The sequence below is a fragment of the Saimiri boliviensis genome, chromosome 9 (assembly GCF_048565385.1).
Source record: "Saimiri boliviensis isolate mSaiBol1 chromosome 9, mSaiBol1.pri, whole genome shotgun sequence".
NCBI classification, from domain to species: Eukaryota; Metazoa; Chordata; class Mammalia; order Primates; family Cebidae; genus Saimiri; species Saimiri boliviensis.
This window is the reverse complement of record NC_133457.1, coordinates 82,628,285-82,650,849: the sequence shown is the minus strand read 5'-3', so window position 1 is coordinate 82,650,849 and position 22,565 is coordinate 82,628,285. Positions and strand designations below refer to the sequence as shown.

Genomic DNA, 22,565 nt, shown 5'->3' with positions numbered 1-22,565 from the left:
TCAATTCCTCCCGACATCACCCTGAGCTCTCAACCTTCCATCTCCCCTGTTCCTTTATTTCTTACTTATGGTAGATTTCCAGCCTTCTGATAACACATTTCTATTTTTTCCAGAGAGTTCCATTAGGCATTTCTCCATATGGGTGTCTACTTAGGCTTAAAAAAGTTTCTATCCTAGGATTTCTTTTCATCTAGTTCATGTCCAGGCAGAAAAAGATGTGATGAAAAGATTTCATTGGTTCTGCTTGCTGTGTCTTTTTTCCTGGTCTTGCCTTATTCTACCATGGCTTTATAACTGTGTGTCCTAGTGTGGTTTGTTTTGAAGCTTTCTCCTCCCTGCGGCATACTATCAAAATTCATTTATAGTGACCTACACTTAGATTTTCTTTTGTAAGTCTTTTTCCCGTTCCAAACACTCCCCTCAACCTACTAAAGAGTCCTTAGTAATATTTTCCCATTTCAAACACTCCCCTCACTCTGCTAAAGACTCCTTAAGTCTCTAAGGAGTTCTTAGAGAAAAATCACTGGTATACCCTTCTTGACAGATATATAAGTGAAAGATAAGAAAATAAATCAGCAAGTGGTGGTTGCTCTTTCAGCAGCCCTGCTTTCTCAGACTTTCCAAACTACCAAAGTGAAAAACATACAGAGAAAATATTTAGTGTCCTTGCTTTTCCATGTGATTATATATCTGGTAAAATTTGGCATATATAATATATATGTTTAATTTCCCTCCTATTTTTAAATATGAGCTGAAATAGGATACATTTGAATTATGATACCTTTTTCAAGAGGTCCTTTAGACCAAAATAGGTTTTATTATTTACAAAAATAATGATAAATATTATGAAGTGTCTCTAGTATTTTTTAATGTGTGTTTTAAAATTGAATTGGTTGGAATACTATTTGAATGTGTTTTACTTATGTGTAAAATATCATTGTTTACTATTTTTCTGCAGAGCCCCAACTCTAGCCCTTCTACACATAAACACCAAATAATTTGCTTCCATTGAGTTAGCATAAAAATCACCAGGACTTCAGGATAAATACACATAAAGTAATGCCTCAGAATGTGCCTTTTTGTGGAAAAGGTTAACATAGCCGATTATTGGTATAATTAGAAAATCTTGAAAATAGAAGTTCACAGTTTCCATATGAAGTGCTGCATTAATTATGCAGTGAGAGTACACCTAAATACAGGAGGCGCTCACATTTAGGAGTAGTAGCCACAGTTACTCGGTGTTACCCTAGCGCTACATTTACATACATGCTCCTTGTTTTGTTTACTATAGGCTTTCCTCAGAGAATAATGTGTTGCAAATAAATACTGCATGTGTATGTAGGCAGTTTTTGTTTAATAGGTATTAAGAGTAAATGACTATGAATTTGTTTCTAAGAATGTTCTGTGTAAAAAGAGATCATTTTATCATTTTAGTACATTATCTATAATGTCAAAATGGTAATATTTAGATGAAATTACTTACTTATGATTGTATGGACTCTGAAAATAGTGTACATTATATTTATAAAATTGTTGTAAGGAATATCATATTACTGAATGTTTAACATTAATTATACTTTTATCATCAACTTCTTTAGAGCTTAATGTACTGATTTATTTGTACTTCTTAGAGCTTCAAGCAAGGTACTATTCTAAAAAATTCTTATAAATCAAAAAATTTAACTAGTTTCTTAATACACAAAAACCCTCACTACAAATGACCTGCTGACCTTAATTCCCAGGAAACTGTCACATTACTTCTTTACCCCTTTGTCTAACTTAACAATGTGACCCAAAATACTGGGGAGCTTTAAAGTTTCTCAGCATTGTAAGGTCAAGCTTTGGTCACCATAGTTACAGTTTAGATCTGCAGGGCAGAGGTCAAATAGATTAATGATGTCAGACACATCTTTAAATGGTTCTAACACCACTCCACCATTCGGTAAACAGCTGAGCATATTTGATATGACAAAGGTATTCTTCAGTCTTGCTAATAAGAGTATCTTTGGAGATGTCTGATAAAAAGATTTTTGAATAAGAACTTGCAATATTGGGCTGTGACATCAGCAATAATAGTTAGCTATTAGATTTGTAATAGCAGATACAGATTGAAAAGTAGGTTAAATAGTTCAGATTTACACTTTTCTGCACTTCTGTGTTTTGTTTATCTATCTGTCATAATCTAATTGATCATCCACCTATTTACAAATAGGTGTCCTCACTCCCCTGTTAATTTATGGCTAACCATGACAGTGGATAGAAAAAACAACCTTTCTGATTAGGAGTTTATGCTTCTTTTGTATGTGAATAACACATCTATTTTCTCCCAATTTGGAGAGTATGTAATTAAAACAGGATTATTTGGAAAATCTTTCTCACATTAGAGAGCAGATAATTATCCATTAGTATTTTATATCCAAATACCTTTTTTATAGCCTTGGACTCTATTTACAGATCATGGGGTGTATATTCAATTTTTTTTTGTCCTACAAAACAAGGAAATTGTTTTCTCCCCTTTGAATCAGAATGGAAGGCGGAAAAAGAAACTATTTTAAAGTGAACATTACTTCTAGAAAAATTCAAATTTTTTTTTTTTACAAATAAAAAACACTCTATAGATAAATTGTAATAAAAAAACACAGAAACACAGATGAAACAAAAATGTTATGTCAGGTGACACTGCAATTATTATTAAAATATATTTAAGTGAAAAAATCAGAATTTTACTATAGAATATGTATATTTAAAGCTCTGCCAGTATGGAATGTTGCAGCCAGTAGACACAAATATGTTTAAGCAGTAGGCTTAGGTTAAGTTAAACATTAAAGGATACCCTGTTTCTGAAGGTTTTGTTTCCCATGTGTATTTTGTGCAGCTGTAAGATTTTAAGCTTACTGGAGCATTTGCTCTTGATCACATACTATAAAGGTAGACAAAGGGGAGAATGAGGAGGTTTGGCAGCTGGGAGGTGTTAATATGGAATTTAATAGCAAAGAAAAAGGGGGTTGCGGCTTTTCTAGGTGAAACAGAGATTGGCAGCTGGGAGGAGGAAATAAGTTCTGGAGTCTGAGAAGAACTGGTAGTTCAGTTGCCTGTGAGTTTCAAATGACAAGCTAGCTTTCATGTGAATGAATGGATTGTCTCCGGTTTTCCTTTCAATTCAATGGAAATCATTGCCTTGTAGATATCGTGGAAACCAGCTACTCAGCAAAGACATTAATTGCTGACCTGTTTGGCAGCACTTATGGACATTGGTTCAACAAACTGATGGAGTATTCTGTTTGGTCATTATGCCGGGAGAATGGCAAATCAATATTTAACTACCATTTGAAGAAGCTACACCATTGAAATGCTGGTTCAGTATAAAACTGTTTGTTTAGGCATGGGAAGTGTCCTGAAATGCAAGAAAAATGATTTTATTCTAAATGTAGAAAAATTTTGTAATCAAATAAGGTATCAGGTTGAGTTCTGATTTTCAGAATCTGAAATATTATTCTGTTTCTGTAAAAATTGCTCTATGCCTTGCTTTTAGATTTCTTGCTCCTGATTCATTATTAAGATGGATAGATCAACCAGTACTTAATATCTAAATATTTATTTATCAAAAATATGTGGAATTGAGGATACTACATTTTATTTATTCTTCTTCCTTGAAGTCTACTTTTCTTGTCTTCCTTCTATGCCTTTTTAATTTTTTTAATTTATGTATTTACACTTTTGCTAGTGTTCTGACCAGAATTGTACATATATTGGTACTCTAGTGCATTAGCAACAGTTTCCAATCCTTGGTGCACATTAAAATCATGGGGAGAACATTAAAATCACCTGAGCATAATGCCCAGACCCACCCATAACGGGTTGAAATAATGTAGTGAAAAGAATGCAACCTTTAGGGCTGGGTGTGGTTGCTTATGCCTATAATCCCAGCACTTTGGGAGGCCAAGGTGGGAGGATCTTTGAGCCCTGGAGTTCAAGACCAACCTGGGCAACATAGTGAGACTCTGTCTTTGCAAAAAAAATTTTAAAACATTAGCCAGGCGTAGTGGCATATGCTTGTCGTCCCAGCTACTCAGAGGGCTGAGGTGGGAGGATCGCTTGAGCCTGGGAGATTGAGGCTGCAATGAGCTATGATCGTGCCACTGCACTCCAGCCAGGGTGACAGAATGAGCCCCTGTCTCAAACGGTAATAATAACAATAACAATAATCAGGCACCCTTTGACTCTTAGGAACCATACTTCCCTTTGGCTCTGGTTCTCTCACATAGTAGCCATGTGATACTGGGAAAGTTACCTAACCTCCCTGTTTTCTTATCTATAAAAGGCAATAATAATAATACTTAATTTGAGGGTTTCTTGTGAGGATTTTATAAAATATTGGCATAACTTCTAGCCTAACCCCTGGCAGATAGGAAACATTCAATAAACGATAATAAATATCACTCTCTCCTATTAGCTTGCTGTGGGACCTTGGGCAAGTCCCTCTTAGCCTTTTCAGGCCCCATTTCTTTACATACATAATGCAGTTAAATTTGCCAATCTCAAAGAGTACTTGTGAGCATCAAATTACAGATGTGTGTTGTCGGGCTTTGAAGAATAGAGAGCAATATAGTAAAGCAAGATGTAGCTTGTACTATTGCTAAAGCTCCTAGTTCTAAGGCTCAGAGAAAACACCGTCAAAATTTGAAACTGTTTGTTTCCAATTCAATACTTCATTTATCATTTTCTCAGAAAGTTTCCTGGAATGCTCTAATGAGTTGCAGACCACACCATCACTCCTGTGTTACTGAATACTTAGAGTGACAGTATCCATGAAGATTTTTCACCACCTTGTTCTGTCACTGTTTGGAATTTGTCTCATTACTATCTATCACATAGAATTAATGCAGACTTAAGGATTTTTCTTCGTTTTTTGCAACCCTGTGCATCACTCTTGGCTACAAATACCACTTCTGTAGAAGAGATAAATTGCCTTGAGGCTGCTCCCTGCCTCCTTTTGGAGCTGATCTTGGTATTTCTTCACCTGCACATCTTTTTAGAAGCCCAAGGAGAGAGTCAGACGCCAACTAAGTTGGATTTAGCTAGAGTTGTTCACCTATTAGCATTTTGCTTTACTTAATTCACATTTTTATTGCCCTCAGCATGTTGTCTTATATTTACAGACTTTTTTTTTTTTTTGCAATGAGTATAACATTATGTCGTTAATTCACTTTTCCATGGATCTGTGTCACATATAAAGTGCCATATCAAATATTCTTACAGCTTAGTAGTTACCTTCGAATCTGTGAACCAACAGCTCTGCGATTGACCAAAAGTCAGGGCTCCGAGTAATGGAATTTCTTTGTTTTCCAGAAGTATTGGACATTAGTCCATGATGTGCATTCATAAGAGTGCAGGCTGTACCTGCAGTGAAATAATTTTGCATGCATTTTGTGTTTTACATAGCATATATAGCAGTGGTGCTTAAACTTAGCATGCATTGGAATTACCTGGAGAACTTATCGAAAGACAGATTGCTAGACCTTACCTCCAGAGTTTCTGATTTAGTAGTTTTAGCATGGGAACTGGGAATTTGAATTTCTAGCAAGTTTCCAAGCCCTGCAACTGCTGCTTTGGGGACAATAACATGGGACCTACTTATCTGGTGAGTGCTAAGGTGCACTACACAGATTCCATTTTTACAGTAGGGCACTCATTTCCTGACTTTCAGTACTGGCTGTCATGGTTTCCAGGCCCTCTGGTAGTTGCCCTCAGTGGCTGGGAGCTACCTCACTAAAACTCCATTTCTGTCCCTAGTTGTAGCTCATATAAAATGACAGGATAATGCGGGGACTATACAGGCCCATTCTTCTTGTTTCAGTTCAGTATAACTCTGAGGGGCCATCCCAGCTCAGAGGCCTCTGCTGCAACTGCATCACAGGTTAGCTTTTCTCTACTTAATCTCTCTCCTCTTACTCCCAAGAGCACTCTCTGATTAACCCATGTCTCAGAGTCTTTTCAAGATAATTTGGCCTGCAGCAGTAGATAATAAAATAGAATTGTATTTGTTAAGTATATGTCTGACAGTAATTAAATATCACAACTCCTTCTTGTGTAGAAGCATGAAGAAGTTTATGGTGGTTTATTTGGTAATCTATGAGGCCAAAGCCCTTAACCATTTTCTCCTGTGCTTCAGCATGTCAGTCCTTCTCTTTTTAGACATATTTGGTTACTGTCCTCCTTCCAGTTCATCTGAATTCTATTTGCAGAAGCTTTCCCACAATTGCCATTTTTAAGAGTGCACATTTGCTCCACTTCATTTACAACAAATACTTTTCAAGACAAATTCCATGCCTCTCATGAAGCAGGTTGTTGTTCTTCAGTGGGTTACAAGTAAGGATAATTCCTCCAAATCTACCCTAAAATCTCAGATGCTTTTCTCCAAGCATTTTCCCCAATAATAATAATGACAAGCATTAGTGCTTCATATGTGCCAGACACTTAACTAAGTACTTTAGAGATATTAACTCTTTTAATCTTCATAACAACCCTATGAAGATAATGTTATTCTTATTTTAGAAAAGGAAAAAACATGATAGGTTAAATAACTTACCAGGGTCATGTAATCAGAAAGAGGTGGAACCACATTTTAATTCCAGGAAGATTGGCTCCAGGATCTGTGCTTTTCACCTGTATAATGTGCTACAAAATTTCCCATCTTATGTGTTGTCAGTTGGTAGTTATTACTTTTTTGTCAAAATAATTTTTAACAGCTTTATTGAGATATAATTTACATATAATACAGTTCACCCATTTAAAGCATACAATTCAATGGGGTTTGGTTCATTACATACTTAAGTTTTTAATTATAAGAAACATATAAATAAAATTAGTGATTTTAACCATTTTTAAGTGTGTAATTCAGTGACAAATACTTTAACAATGTTGTGTAACTGTCACTAGTAACTATTCAAACCTATTTTATTAGCACAAATAAAAACTCTGTAATTTGTAAATAATAATTCCCTAGTTAGGTTGTTGATCCATTCGGAGTTAATGTTAATATGAAGTGGAAATCCAACTTTATTCCTGTACTTGTGGCAATTTAGTTGTCCCAGTGCCATTGGTGGAAGAGACTATTCTTTCTGTATTGACTGGTCTCTTCATACCCTTGCCAAAATCCAACTGACCATAGATGCGTAAGTTTATTTCCAGACTCTCAATCTGTTTCATTTGCCTATATGTCTGTCCTTATGCCTCTATTATACTGCTTTAAATATTATACCTTTATAATAAGTTTTAAAATCAGGAAGTGTGAGTACTCCAACTTTGTTCTTTATCAAAATTGTTTTAGCTGTTCAAGGCCCTTCAAAAATTTACAGTGTTATGCTTTTGTACTTATCAGTATTCAGTGTTTATTTGTCCAGGCTTGCTTTTTCTCTTATAGATTGTATTCACATAGTGGCTATCACCTTAGAAAGATTTCTTTGCAAGCTATTAGCTAATAGTTCATCTCCTGATTTATAACTCTGCTGGTATAAGTCTATGCTTTCTTAGCCACAATTCCCTAATTCAAAATTAAAACCTGTCCTGACCAGAAGCTTTTTACAACAGAGACTGATCTGGATTGATATAAAGCTATTTGGCCTTTTGGTCTTTTTTTTTTTGAGTTGGAGTCTTGTTCTGTCACCCAGGCTGGAGTGCAATGGCACACTCTCTGCTCACCACAACCTCTGCCTCCCAAGTTCAAGCAATTCTCCTGCCTCAGCCTTGCAACTACCTGAGATTACAGCTGTGTACCACCATGCCAAGCTAATTTTTGTATTTTTAAGTAGAGACTGGGTTTCACATGTTGGTCAGGCTGGTCTCAAACCACTGACCTCATGATCAGCCTGCCTCAGCCTCCCAAAGTGATGGGATTACAGGCGTGAGCCACCACAGCCAGCTTATTTGGCCTATTTTTTTTAAATCTTACCTAATATGAATATTCATATCTTTTATAGTAGAAATATTCATATATTTGAGTAGACTAAGCTAACTGAGACTTCACAATGGGTATTATATTACATATTACATGTAAACCATATTTTGCTTTCTTTCCCTGTTAAATTGAAGTGATTCTAAATCTTAAAACACATTTTGCCCAAAGGATTTCAAATGAGTGATTGTTGACCTGGATTTTTATTTTGAGATATATAAAGAAAAATATTTCCAATGAAAATATGATAGGTATTGTGTTAGAGTAGTTCTTAACAAAGTTTAGTGTTCAGTATGATCTTTGTTTCAATTACTATGAAAGAATAGTTGTGGTTAGATAAATCTTTATGGAGTAAAGCTAGATGTATTGGGGAGAACTTTTTCCCTAACATTATTTATTACTTATAATAAACAATGAACATTGTAAGAAGGAAGATAGTAGTAGTAGTAAGAAATAGCAGTGTGGGTGGTGTTTCCTATATAAATATGTTGCATGAGGAATATATGTGCTTATCCCTTTATCTAAGAACAGATTCTTTGTCTCCATTATGTTTATACCAAAATCCAACACTAAGATTTTCTTCCATAAAAAGAAAAAAATCTACATTCAGCCCTCCTACTCCTATACTTTGATAACACTCTCTGCCTTGACTGGCATCAAGTCTAGTTATTTAATTCACACTCAGAAGAGGAGAGGAAGAAAGACAGTTAAGAGAAGACACTTGTCTCAATCATAGTTTTATGAACTAATAGGTTTTTGAGGTCCAGGCTCTGAAGAAAATGCTCATCAGGTTTCCAAAATCAACCTTGGACAATGAAAAGGATACTGCTTTGTTTTGGTACCACATATACTATAAGGGGATTGATTTTTAAAATTTTAATCTGAATTCTTTTGTAGAGGTGACCTACAGATTTGTCAAGTATTCCATGTTTTCAGAAAGACAGCCTGAGAAATTTCCTAATTTCAGTTATTCTTGAACCACCTTCAGAATTTTCACCCTAACTGAGTAATCCTTTATGATCATTCATGCAGTGCTATATTTATTACCTTGCATTACAAAAATTGCATTTAACAAGAAAAATGTTTATAACTATCATAAAAGAAAAAAATCAATATTTTCTAAATAAATATGTAACAACTAAAATTAAAAATGCACATATATTTGCTACCTAAAATCACCTCAGAAACCACTGGAAACAAATGTACCACACTTTCAGGAACACTGCCCTAACGCTGCATCTCAAATAAAAAATTGATGCATTCTCAAAGATGATGTAAGAAGAGGAATTGGAGGGAAAAGCCACAAATTTTTCTTTTAAGTCTGGGATTAAAAACACATTCTTGCTTTCCTAATTTAAAAACAAACAGCTAAGTACCAATTGAAGGGACCACCATGGAAGTCCACATATAGTTCCTGCAACTATATGTCATTCTATAGAAACAATGTATTTACATCTCTGCTGCCCCAGACTGAAATATTTTAGAGTGGTAATTTGTCACAGCCATTTTTCTTTCTTTTTTTTTTTTTTTTTTTTTTTTTTTTTTTTTGGTAACCCTGTGACAATGGGAAGTAAACAGTAAACGAACAAACAAACAAATCCTGTGCCTCTTGTTCCTTTGTGAACAGTGAAGTTGTAAATAAAATAATAATGTAGATTTTTAGAAATGTTCGAATTTTGACTTCTCGCTTTGCTGTTAAATTGCTCTAGGTACTTGGACTCAATTTCAGAGATTAGCCATCTGTAACATAGAGGACTCGTAAGGCTAGCCATTTATGGTAAAGGGATGGAAAGACTTTATGTGTATCAAATTCTAGAATGACATGGTTGGCTATGTAAATCATTTTGCCTGATTTTTTTTGTAATAGTGCATTTAAATACAATGTTCATGAAATATTACCACTTGTAATTAGAAAATAGATGTTGGTTAGATAAATTGTGTTGACTTTGCCTTTTCTAAAACTTCAGAAACTTTATTTACTAGCTATAGAGATAGAGCCTTCAATTAAGCTGACTTTTAAAGAGATAAAATGAGGTTATTGTTAGAAACAAAAACCAGTTTTTCACTAAGTTTAATTAAGTTCAGTTTCTCCTTCATTATGTTTGTATTTAATAGAATAATTTATGTCATATTTTCATTAAATCTTTTGTCAGGATTTTATAACAATATGTTACTGGTGTTTGGAAATATAAATACAAATCTCTTCTAATTTTCAATGTGTGCTTAATATTAACCATTGATTTCTTAAACTTTGATCATTTAAATGCTTTATTTAGTAGTTTTCAAATGCTTCTTGTAAACCTAGTCTCACATTAAGAGGATGCTTAAAATGCCAAAAGGCTCTGGTACAGTAAAACAAATTCATCATATTTCTCACATTACTTAACCCTGATGAATACAGTCTAGTTAATACTTGTGGGATTCAAATTAATAAAATCTAAGATATTCAGACCAAGGACATATTATTAGAGAAGACAGCCATTAGGAAATGAATTTTGATTCTTATGGAACTGAACAATGTGGTATCATTTAAAATTATTAGTCTAAAGTTTTCCTTCACTTGACTAACATTGGGAAAAAAAGTTTTTAAGGAAACCGTGGAAAATCAAGGCTTTAAACATTTTATATTTGGCACCAGCCATAATTGGCACTAGGAAAGGAAATAACTAAAGTTGTGTTAATATAAATACAAATGTTTTGTTTCCATCTGAAAGAAGAACGGTTTTTGATGTCCTCTGGTGTAGATATTTATTGGAGAGAAGGCTATTGCCAATCTACATTCCACTGCAGTTGATTTTAAAATATGGAGCTAAACAGGAAATGTCACGAGTGATGTGACCATCTGCCAAGTGTAAATGGAGTCTGAGCAAGTGGATGTAATCTGTACAAAACAAGCAAATGCGTTGGAGTATAGTCTGAAAGATTTTTGAATCATGAAGCTACAAGTCCAATATAATGTTTATTTTACATACTAGTAATTCTTGTGCAAATGGGTTTATTGTAACTCTTGTAACAACTGTGATAATTTTTGCTAAGTGAAATTAAACAGCATCTCATTCCAGTTTCAGAGTTTCCATCTGATATGCTTTAGAGTGCTTGGAATTCTTTAGCAGTTCTTTTCTGAAATCCTTAAGTGTTCTTTCCCTGCCAAGAAACCTGTTTTCATAGTAATTATAAATTGGGAATGCAGGTAAGAGGAAAGAAGAAACACAAAAGGGTGCTTTATATAATCCCACCCCTCTGCTCTGTTCAAAGGTGCCAAAAAGAAATCAGGGATTGTTAAAACTCATACTGAAAGATTTATAGAAGCCATCAAATTGGTGACATGTTACAATGAAAACTTTTCCTTGTAAATGTGCTCAGCTAACAGTATGATATCACATTTTAATAATCGGTGGAGAAAAAGTTCTTTTGGGTAAAGTGTATTCTAAAGTGACTTTTTCCCCTTATGGAAACATACATAGAATAATCATTTAAATAAAGCTTTAGGAGTAAAATGATATACTATTATTTTAGTTATACATGTTATATACATTTTTATTGAAATGTGTATGGCTACACCTTTATCAAATTACAGTTTTATTGTTTCAGTGTTGTTTACATTAACTTCCATTAACTCTGTTGTGATTCATAGTTTAAAATGGGCCACAAAAATTACATTTATCATTTCACAAATTTAAAATAAGTATCAACATTGGGCTATCCTATTCCTTTAATGGACCAGTTTAATCCTTAGCAATATAACTCTTTAAAGTCTACATGTCAAAGAGAGCATTTTTGTTGAAGAAAGTAAACACAAAAGAACTTTAAAGTTTTTAGTATCTGTTTCCTTAACTGATTTTAATGGACTTCCAAAACAATCGAGGGCAGTGGGTGGCCTCTTACTTGCCGAAACCAATTTTTAATGCATGTGTTTCTTTTCCATGTTGACCTCTTACTGGGACATGTTTGTTCTCTTTTCAAATGATATTTGCTAAATTAGCTTATTGGAATGCTAAATCATGTTATGTTGATTTTCAAGGGTCAATTTGAAATTCCACCTTTTATAAATTCCAAATGACTTAAAAACTCTGACATATATATTCATGCTCAGATAATAAACTGCATATTACAAATGACTTGTAAAGGTGTGTGGATCTTCCACTAGTGATTGTATTACTTGCATACTGTTAGCATTAAAGAACATGTATCATTTACTTATTCTTTCATGCAAATGTATTGAAGGCATGTACATTGATTGAAGGCCTGCTCTATAAGCAAATACAGCTTATTTTTATTAGGTACCTAATATGTGTGAGGCCCCTTGTTAAATGCATTTAATGCCATATATTATTTAGTTTTTCATCATAACCTTGATGTATCCTACTGTCTTTATCTCTGTTTACCAAATGCAGACATGAAGACAATAAAGAGACTCATCCAAGAACATATTTTTAGAAAGTGGTGGTTTAATGATTGAAACTCTCATCTGTCTGACTTTATGTCCAGCTACGATGCACAGCAGCATTCTATAAAATCTATCTCACAGAATTCAGTTTTCTAAAATACTACCGTGGTGATGATTGTTTTATCTCTATTGAATTCTGCCATACTCTATCCATAGATTCTGCTTTCTCTTCTCTGATGGCAATATAGTTTGGATATTTGTCCCCATCCAGATATCGCGTTAAAATGTTATCCCAGTCTTACAGATGGGACATGGTGGAAGGTGTTTGGAATATGGGGGCAGATTCCTCATGGATGACTTGAGCCATCCCCTTTGTCAAAAGTGAGCTCTAGCTGCTGTGAATTCACAGGACGTCTGATCGTTTAAAGTGTGTGGTCCTTCCTTTCTCTCTGTCTCTGTCTCTCTCTTTGTCTCTCTCTCTCTCTCTCTCTCTCTCTCTCTCTCTCTCTCTCTTTCTCCTGCTTTTGCCATGTGACATGACAGCTCCCCTTTTGCCTTCTGCCATGATCATAAGCTTCCTGAGGTCTCATCAGGGGCCAAGCAGATGCCTGGCATTATGCTTCCTGAACAGCCTGCAGAAACATGAATCAGTTAAACTTCATTATAAATCACCCAGTTTCAGGTGTTTCTTTGTAGCAATGCAAGAACAGCTTAATACAGATGGCTTTTCTCAGTCTCCTTTGCTTCAAATGCAGAGAGAGGCCAGTAATAGAGACAGAAACTGCATGAGGGTATGGCCTTGGATGACATCACCAGGAAAGTGTGATGCAAAAATAGGATTGAGGATAGAAACCAGGAAACACCAGTGATATGATCAAAATTATGCTTTAAGGCCATGAATTTAATGGCAAGTGTATCTCTTTATTGATGTTCTCTGCTTATTCATACATCATTCTCCTGGATTTCTTTTATCTTTGTCCATAGTTTTCTTTAGGTTCTTCAACATGCAACAATTAATTTAAAGTCTTTTCATAGTATGTCCAAGGCTAGGCCTCCTCAAGAGGTTTCTCTTTTACCTGAAACAATGAGTGGGTCATACTTTTCTGTTTCTTTGTATGCTTTGTAATTTTTTGTTGAGAACTGGACATTTTGAATATTGTAATGTAGTAAGTTTGGAAATTCCTCCCCCTCTTCAGGGATTGCTGTTGCTAACTCGGTGAAAGCTGTAGTTGTCTATTTGTTTAGCAACTTTTTTCTATTTTTTTTTCAAAACAATATTCTTTGTCATGTGTGGTCACTAACATCTCTGTTCCATTAGTTTTGCAGTCAGCCAGTGATCTTACAGAAAATTTCTTGAATGCTTGGATACAATAAAAAACAAAAATAGAAAAAAGTGTCTCTCTTTTTAAGTTCTTTTGACAGCTGCTTTAGCCCAATAGGGTTGAAACAATGGCCAGCTTCTGTGCTTTTGTACTGGTTTCTCAGTGAACAACCAAGCATATAAAACCACACAAGCACAATTCTTGGACAATGTCCTTATTTTCCACTCTAGCATCAACAAGCCATACCAAGGATATGGTCTGCTCTCCCTATGGCTGCCAGCTTGGAGCTGGGGCTAGAGGATGGTAGCCACTTTGTCAAATGCCAAAAGTCATTGAAGTTTGCCAGTCCTCTTTTTCATTTTACACTCTCTTGATGTTGCAAGTATCTCATCAGACTTCAGAGTCTGAAATACTGTAGTTTATTCTGACAGTTCTTGCCACCTCAAGTGATTTCAGTGGAAACATCAATTCCTGGAGCTTCCTGTTCAACCACCATCTTTGGCAGCATTCTATTTTCCCTTTGGTCCATTTTTAAATTTCTTTCTACTTTTTTTTTTTAATAGGTGACTTTTATGTAAATAGTTTTAAGTAATTTGAAATTTCAAGTACAGTTGACTCTGAATAATGTGGTAGTTGGGACTCTGACCCCCACACAGTCAAAAATTCACACAGGACTTTATTTTCCAAAACTTTATTCATAGTCTACTGTTGACCAGAAGCATTACCTAAACTGTAAACAGTTGATTAACACATATTTTTATGTTATATGCATTATATACTGTATTGTTTTAATAAAGTAAGTAAAACCAAAGAAAATATCACAAAGAAAATCATGAGGAAGAGAAAATACATTTACAATGCTGTACTATATTTGTCCATACCATAAGTTTACATTGTCTTTTCACAAAATGAATTGTCTATCAGAAATAGCAGGCCATCTGCAGCTGCAGACCTCAATCTACAGCACACATCAAGCAATTCTACTTTTTCCTGAAATGTTGTGACTTCTCTGCTTTTTGCAAGGACTTGGGACATCACTATTGGCATTTTGTATAGGTCCCATGGTGGTTATTCAAGATTTATGATATCACACTAAACACAGTGGAAAATACACGAGAATTGAGAGAGAGAGAGAAAGAGAGAGAGAGAGAGCCCTTTTTTTTTCTTTATTTGAGATAGTCTCATTCTGTCACCCAGGCTGGAGTGCAGTGGCACAATATTGGCCCACTGCAACCTCTGCCTCCTGTGTTCAAGTGATTCTCCTACCTCAGCCTCCTGAGTAGCTGGATTACAGGCACCTGCCACACTCAGCTATTTTTATTGTATTTTTAGTAGAGATGGAGTTTCATCACATTGGTCAGGCTGGTGGTCCACTGGCCTCGGCCTCTCAAAGTGCTGGGATTACAGGCATGAACAACCATGCCTGGCCATCGGCCATTATTTTTTATTTTTTCAAAGACAGAGACCAGCTAAGCCAACATGGTGAATCCCTGTCTCTAGTAAAAATGCAAAAAATTAGCAGGGCGTGGTGGCACATGCCTGTAGTCGCAGCTACTGGGGAGGCTGCAGGAGGAGAATTGCTTGAACCCGGGAGGCAGAAGTTGCAGTGAGCCAAGATCGTGCCATGCACTCCAGGCTGGGCGACAGAGTGAGACTCCGTCTCAAAAAAACAACAACAAGAAAGAAAAGAGACAGAGTCTGCGTCTCTTGCACAGGCTGGGGTGCAGTCACGAGAGAGATCACTTTTTACTTTGACAAGCAAATTATTGGAGAGAGAAACTGTTCACATCGAGATGATTAGCCACACCATGTTTTCTCCTGCAATTAACATACACGTGCATGTGTCTTCATAACAGAACAATTTATATTTGGGGGAGTATGTACCCAGTAATGGGATTGCTGGGTCAAATGGTATTTCTATTTTTAGGTCTTTTAAAAACCCTCATATTGTCTTCCGCAATGGTTGAACTCATTTACATTCCCAGCAACAGTATGTAAGTGCTCCTTTTTCTCCACAACCTGGCCAGCATCTGTTGTTTTCTGCCTTTTTAATGATAGTCATTCTGACTGGTGTGAGATGGTATCTCATTGCGGTTTTGATTTGCATTTCTCTAATGATCAGTGGTGTTGAGCTGTTTTTCATATGACTGTTCGTTGCATCTATGTCTTCTTTTGAAAAGTGTCTGTTCGTGTTCTTTGCCCATAGTTGTTTAAGTTCTTTAATTCATCTTGAGTTAAATTTTGTATATGGTGTAAGTAAGGGGTCCAGTTTTATTTTTCTGCATATGGCCATATCAGTTATCTCAGCACCGTTTGTTGAACATGGAATCCTTTCCCCATTGTTTGTTTTTGTCATTGTTTGTGTTGCAGAAGATCAGATAGTTATAAGTGTGTGGTCTTATCTCTGGGTTATCTATGCCATACCATTGGTATATGTGTCTGTTTTTGTGCCGGTACCATACTGTTTTGGTTACTGTAGCCCTGTAGTATACTTTGAAGTCAGGTAGCATGTTGCCTCCAGCTTTGTTCTTTTTGCTTAGAATTGCCTTGGCTATTTGGACTCTTTTTTGGTTCCATATGAATTTTAAAATAGTTTTTTTCTAGTTCTGTGAAGAACATCAATAGTAGTTTAATTGAAATAGCATTGAATCTATAAATTGCTTTGGGGAGTATGGTCTTTTTCATACTGATTCTTCCTATGAGTGTGGAATGTTTTCTCATTTGTTTGTATCACCTCTGATTTCTTTGAGCAGTGGTTTGTAGTTCTCCTTGTAGAGATCTTTCACCTAAATCCTAGTATTTATTCCTTTTGTGGCAGTTGTAAATAGGAGCTTCTTCCTTATTTGGCTCTCAGCTTGACTGCTCTTGGTGTACAGGAATGTTAGTAATTTTTGCACATTGATTTTGTATCTTAAGACTTCAAGTTGTTTATCAGCTTAAGAAGCTTTTGGTCTAAGACTGTGGGGCTTTCTAGAAATAAGATTATGTTGTCTGCAAACAGGGGTAGTTTGACTTCCTCATTTGGGTGCCCTTTATTTCTTTCTCTTGCCTGATTGCCCTGGCCAGGACTTCCAATACTAGGTTGAATAGAAGTGGTGAAAGAGGGAATTCTTGTCTTGTGCTTGTTTTCAAGGGGAATGCTTTCAACTTTTGCCCATTCAGTATGATGTTGGCTGTGGGTTTGTCATATGTGGCTCTTATTATTTTGAGGCATGCTGAAGGTTAAAATTTAACACTAATAGACTGTACATGGTGCCATTTGCCATTGAGAGAAATATAAGCAAATATTAAAATGCAGCATTAACTGTAGTATATACTGTACAATTATCATAATTTCATAGCCAGCTCCTGTTGCCACCGCACTGAGCTCAAATGTTGCAAGTGTATGCCTGTTTGGACTATTCCTAAGTTTCATCCTCCCCAGCTCTGTAGTCCCTTAGCTCTATTATGTGGCTCCCAATGGAGTCCCACCTTAGGATTTTTACATTAATGGCAACTTAGATGCATGTCTCTTAAGCTGACCCATGCCTGACTCTGCCATGTGTATGGATTTGTGTCTGCTTGTAGATCTCAGCAGCATAGCTCTGGGTCAGAAGCATTTCCATAGCTAACTTCAAGCCTGTGCTGTCCAGACTTAAGTCTGTGGTACCCATGGATGTCTAAAATATTAAAGGCTTCACTGACATGTTGAATCGAAACTCACCATATGTTAAGTAAAACCAGATTGAGATCTTAAAATGTGTTTATCTTCCCAACAGTAAGTTTTTTAGACCCGAGAAAGTGGAGAGATATAAGGCAGAGATTATCATTACAGTTTAGAGGAGTGTATCTCACTGAAATATTGTTAAATGAGAGCTGATCTTAACTAAGATATGATTTCATAATACATGTGAAGCACATTTAGGTCAGGAGTTTAGAAAACTGAACGGGGATGTTAACATGAACACTGATGTGGAGTCTATGTCTTTCATAAGGAATGGAGGAATTGCCAACAGAAATCAATGTTTGAAGTCAATAACCTAGTATGCAAGTTCTTTATGATCTAACTTCATTTCATTCTGTAAACTTTCACCATCTACACTTTAGCCGTGCCAAGGGCCAGAAAGTTGAATATATTCTGTCTTCCTTAGTATTATTTCTTTTTTCTCCTTTTTACATTTTCTTACCTTATTTCCTCTGCCTGGAATCTCTTTCTCCTCATGGCTGTAAGCCATGTAGCATATTTGCTTTTTCAGACTCAGATCATCTTGTGCAAAGCCCTTATTCCTCCCTTTCTTTCCCACCTCCTCTCTCCTACCAGTACAGAAGTAATTCCTCTTTCTTCTTACTTCCTGCTGTAATTTCAGCATAATTTCTTACAGTTTTATATCAGTGGTTTAGCCTCATTATTGCTTACCGTATGTGAGGGGAGTTGTTATGGACTGAATGTTTGTGTCTCCCCAGAATTCATGTGTTGAAGCCCTAATCCCAAATGTGATTAGATTAGGGTTTGAGAGTCTTTGTGGGTTAATTAGGTTAAAATGACATCATGAGGGTTGAGCCCTATGATAGGATTACTGTCCTTAAAAAAAAAGGAAGAGACACCAGAGCTTTCCCTCTCCACCAAATGATGACACAAAGAAAAGGTGACTACCTGCAAATGAGGAAGAGGGCCCTCACCAAGAACTGAATCTGTCAGTACCTTGATCCTGTACTTCCCAGTCTATAGAACTGTGAGGAACAAATGTCTCCTGTTTAAATTAGCCAATCTATGATTTGTTATAGCAATCCAAATTTACATGTAGAGGTATATTATGTCCCATGAATAGCACAGTAGTTTTAGTATACATGGAATCACTATGTCAATTGAGATTGTGTTGAATTTATAGATCAATTTAAGGATAACTGACATCTTTAAAATATTAAGCTTTTCAACCCATGAAGATGGAGTATCCTTCTATTTAGATCTTCTTTAATTTCTCTCAGCTTTGCTTTGTAGTTTTCAGTGTATGGGTCTTATATCTTTTGTCAGAATTATCCCTAAATATTACATATTTTTGATGCTACGGTAAATGGAAAGGTTTTTATTCAATGTTAAACCGCATATTGCTAGCATGTAGAAACACGTTTTTAAAATATTGCTCTCATAAATTGCAACCCTTCTAAGCTTATTAGCCCTAGAAGCTTTTTCACAGAATATGTAGAATCTTCTACATAGTTATGTTTTACTTCCTCCTTTCTTATATGAATGCCTTTCTTTTTGTTGCCTTTTTTTAGTGTCTTATATTGCATTATCACAATAGCTAGAACTTTCCACACAATGCTGAGTAGCAGTGGTATGAGGAGACGTCCTGCCTTGTTCCTAATCTTAGGGGTAAAGCTTTCAGTCTTTCACCATTGAGTGTAATGTTAGCTGCAGGTTGTGTTTTAAAAATACATGAAAGGTGCCTATTATTCTAAGTTTGCTGAGAAGTTTTATTTTTTATTTAATCAGGTAATGATATTGAATTTTGTCAAATGGTTTTATGCATCTATTGATATGATTATATGCATTTTCTTATTTGTTCTGTTGATATGGTGATTTATATGGGTTAAACCATCATTATATTCCTAGAATAAACTTCATTGGGTCAAAATATACTATCTTTTTAATATATTATTGGATATGATTCATTAACATTTTAAGATTTTTGTATCTATATTGATTAGGGCTTCTGACCTAAAACTTTCTTTTTTTAATGTCTTTTCTGATGTTGATATTAGGGCAATGTTGATCTCATAGAATATGTCAGGAAGTGTTCCCTCATCTTCAAATTTCTGTAAGAGTTTGTGTAGTATTGGTATTATTTTCTCTTAAAGTGTCTGGTGGAATTAATCAGTGAAGACATCTGATCCTGGAGTGATTATTGATTAATTGTTTTTTGTGGTGGAAGGTTTTTAATTACAAATTTAATTTTTATAATAGATATAGGGCTATTCATATTTTTTCAGCAAGGTTTGACAGTCCAAGTTTTTTAAAGCTAATTTGTCCAATTCATCTAATTTGTCAAATTTAGGGAAATAGAGATGTTTATAATATTTTCTTGTTATCCTTTTAACATATGTAATCTATAAAAATGTCATTTCTCTCAGTCCTACTTTTTGTAATTTTTGTCTTCTTTATTTTTTTCATGATCAGCTGGCTAGAAATTTCTTAATTACATTGATCCTCTCAAACAGCAGCTTTTGATTTCATTGGTTTTTCCTCTGTCATTTTCTGTTTTTTATTTAATTCATTTCGACCTTGATATTTAGTATTCATTTTCTTCTGCTTATTTTGTGTTTCATTTACTCTTCTTTTTCTAGTTTCTTAAGGTGGAAGCTATCATTACTTGATACATTTCCTTTTTTCAATATAAATATTTAGTATTACAAATGTTCCTCTAAGTACTTCTTTAGCTGCAATCCACAGATATTAGAATGTAATGTTTTAATTTTAATCAACTGTACATACTTTTTAATTTATCTTTTAATTTCTTCTTTCACTCATGGGTTATTTAGAAGTGTGTAATTTTGTTTCCAAGTTTCTGGGGATTTTCCAAGTATCTTTCTGTCACGGATTTTTTATGTTTGTTTTTAGAGATAAGATATCTTTATATTGCCCAAGCTGGACTAAAACTTTTGGGCTCAAGTGACCCTTCCACCTCAGCCTCCCAAGTAGCTGGGACTAGAGGTGTGTGCCACTGCACCTGCTGTGGATTTCCAATTTAACTTCATTGTGATAAGATAATATACTTAGTATGACTTAAATCCTTTTAAATCTATTGAGACTTATTCTATGGTCTGGGGTGTTGTTGTCTGTCTTGGTAAATCTTCCATGCACACTTGAAAAACATTTGTACTCTGCTGTTCCTCAGTAGAGGGTTCTATAAATATCAAGCCATGTAGTTGATAGTTTTATTCTATATGCTTACTGGTTTAGCTCTACTTGTTCTATTAATCATTGAGAGAATGGTGTTGAAATCTCTATCATTGTGGATTTGTGTATTTATTCTTGTAGTTCTATAGTTTTTGCTTCATATGTTTTTAATATTTGTTATTAGGCAAAAATGTCTAGGCTAATTGCATCCTTTTGATGAAAGAATCTTTTTATCATACTGAAATCCTCTTTGTTCTTGGTAATACCATTTTCTCTGAAATCCGCTTTGATAGCCATTCCGATTTTCTTGCATTAGTGTTAGTATGGTCCATATAGTGACATTCTTTTAACTTTTCTGTGTCTTTACATTTAATGGAGATTATCTATATCAGCCTATAGTTTGGTGTTGATTTTTAAAATTCAATCTGACAGTTGTTAATTTTTAATTGGTATATTTAGACCATCTTTTTTTTTTTTTTTTTTTTGAGATGAAGTCTTGCTCTGTAGCTTGGGCTGGAGTGCAGTGGCACGATCTTGGCTCATTGCAACCTTTACCTCCTGGGTTCAAGCGATTCTCCTGCTTCAGCCTCTTGAGTAACTGGGACTACAGGCGTGTGCCACCATGCCTGGCTAATTTTTGTATTTTTAGTAGAGAGGGAGTTTCACCATATTGGCCAGGCTGGTCTTGAATTCCTGACCTCACAATCCACCTGCCTTGGCCTCCCAAATTACTGGGATTACTACCATGAGCCACTGTACCCTGCTGACCACTTACATTTAATGTAAATATTGATATGGCTGGGTTTAAACATAACATCTTGTTGTTTGTTTTATATTGTTGGCTTATTAATTATAAGTTCTTTTTAGTGGTTGCTTATAGCATGCAAATTTAACTTATCCCAGTCTACCCTTCAAAAATAACATTGTAGTTTATGTATGTAATGAGCTCTTAAAATAGTGTATTTTTATTTTTCTCCTTTGGCTATGTGTTATTTTTGTCACAGTATTATCTTTATGTATGTTGTAGACCCCACAATACATTGTTACAAAATGCTTTAAATAGTCAATTATGTTTTTCCCTTTTATTTTTAGTTGACACATAATAATTGTACATATTTATAGGATACAGAGTTATATTTTGATACATGCATACAATGTGTAATGATCAAATCAGAGTAATTAGGATTACAAACATTTATCATTTCTTTGTGCTGGAAATATTTGAAATTCTCTCTTCTAGATTTACAATATATAAAATGTTATTATTAACTATTTTCTCTCCACACTGCTATAGAACAGTAGAACTAATTCTTTTCTAGCTGTAATTTTATATGTATTAATAAACCTCTCTCTGTCTTCTCCTCCCTGCAACATTTCCAAGCCTCTAGTACCCATAATTTCACTCTTTCCTTTTACTTCTGTGAGCTTTTTTGTTGTGTTGTTTCCACATGTGAGTAAGAACATGTGTTATCTTTCTGTGCCTAAGTTATTTCACCTACCATAATGGCCTTCAGGTTCATCCATGCTGCCATGAATTTTTCATTTTTTATTGCTAAATAGTATTTTATTATACATGTATGTGGGTATGAGTGTGTGTGTGTGTGTGTGTGTGTGTGTGTGTGTATGTATCAATTACATTTTCTTTATTCCTCTATCTGTGGATGGACATTTAGATGAATAACATATCTTGGCTATTGTGAACAGTGCTGCAATATACATAGGTGTGCTGGTTTCTCTTTGATATATTGATTTACTTTATTTTGAATGAAACCTATTAATGGGATTTCTGGATTATATGGTAGTTCTGTTTTTAGTTTTTTGAGAAATCTCCATACTCTTTTCTGTAATGGCTGTACTAATTTATGTCCCACCGACAGTGTGTAGGAGTTCCCCTTTTTCCACATCCTTGCCAGCATTTGTTATCTTTTGTCTTTTTGATAATAGCCAATCTAACTGGGGTGAGGTGCTATCTCGTGTGGTTTTAATTTCCCTGATGATTAGTAATGTTGATCACTAAAACAAATT

General features: G+C 35.0%; 1 protein-coding gene across 1 annotated transcript in view; it reads left to right on the top strand.

Moving 5' to 3' along the window:
- MACROD2 (mono-ADP ribosylhydrolase 2) overlaps positions 1-22,565 on the top strand; it is a 2,026,697-nt gene that overhangs the window by 387,637 nt on the left and 1,616,495 nt on the right. The window lies entirely within an intron of this gene.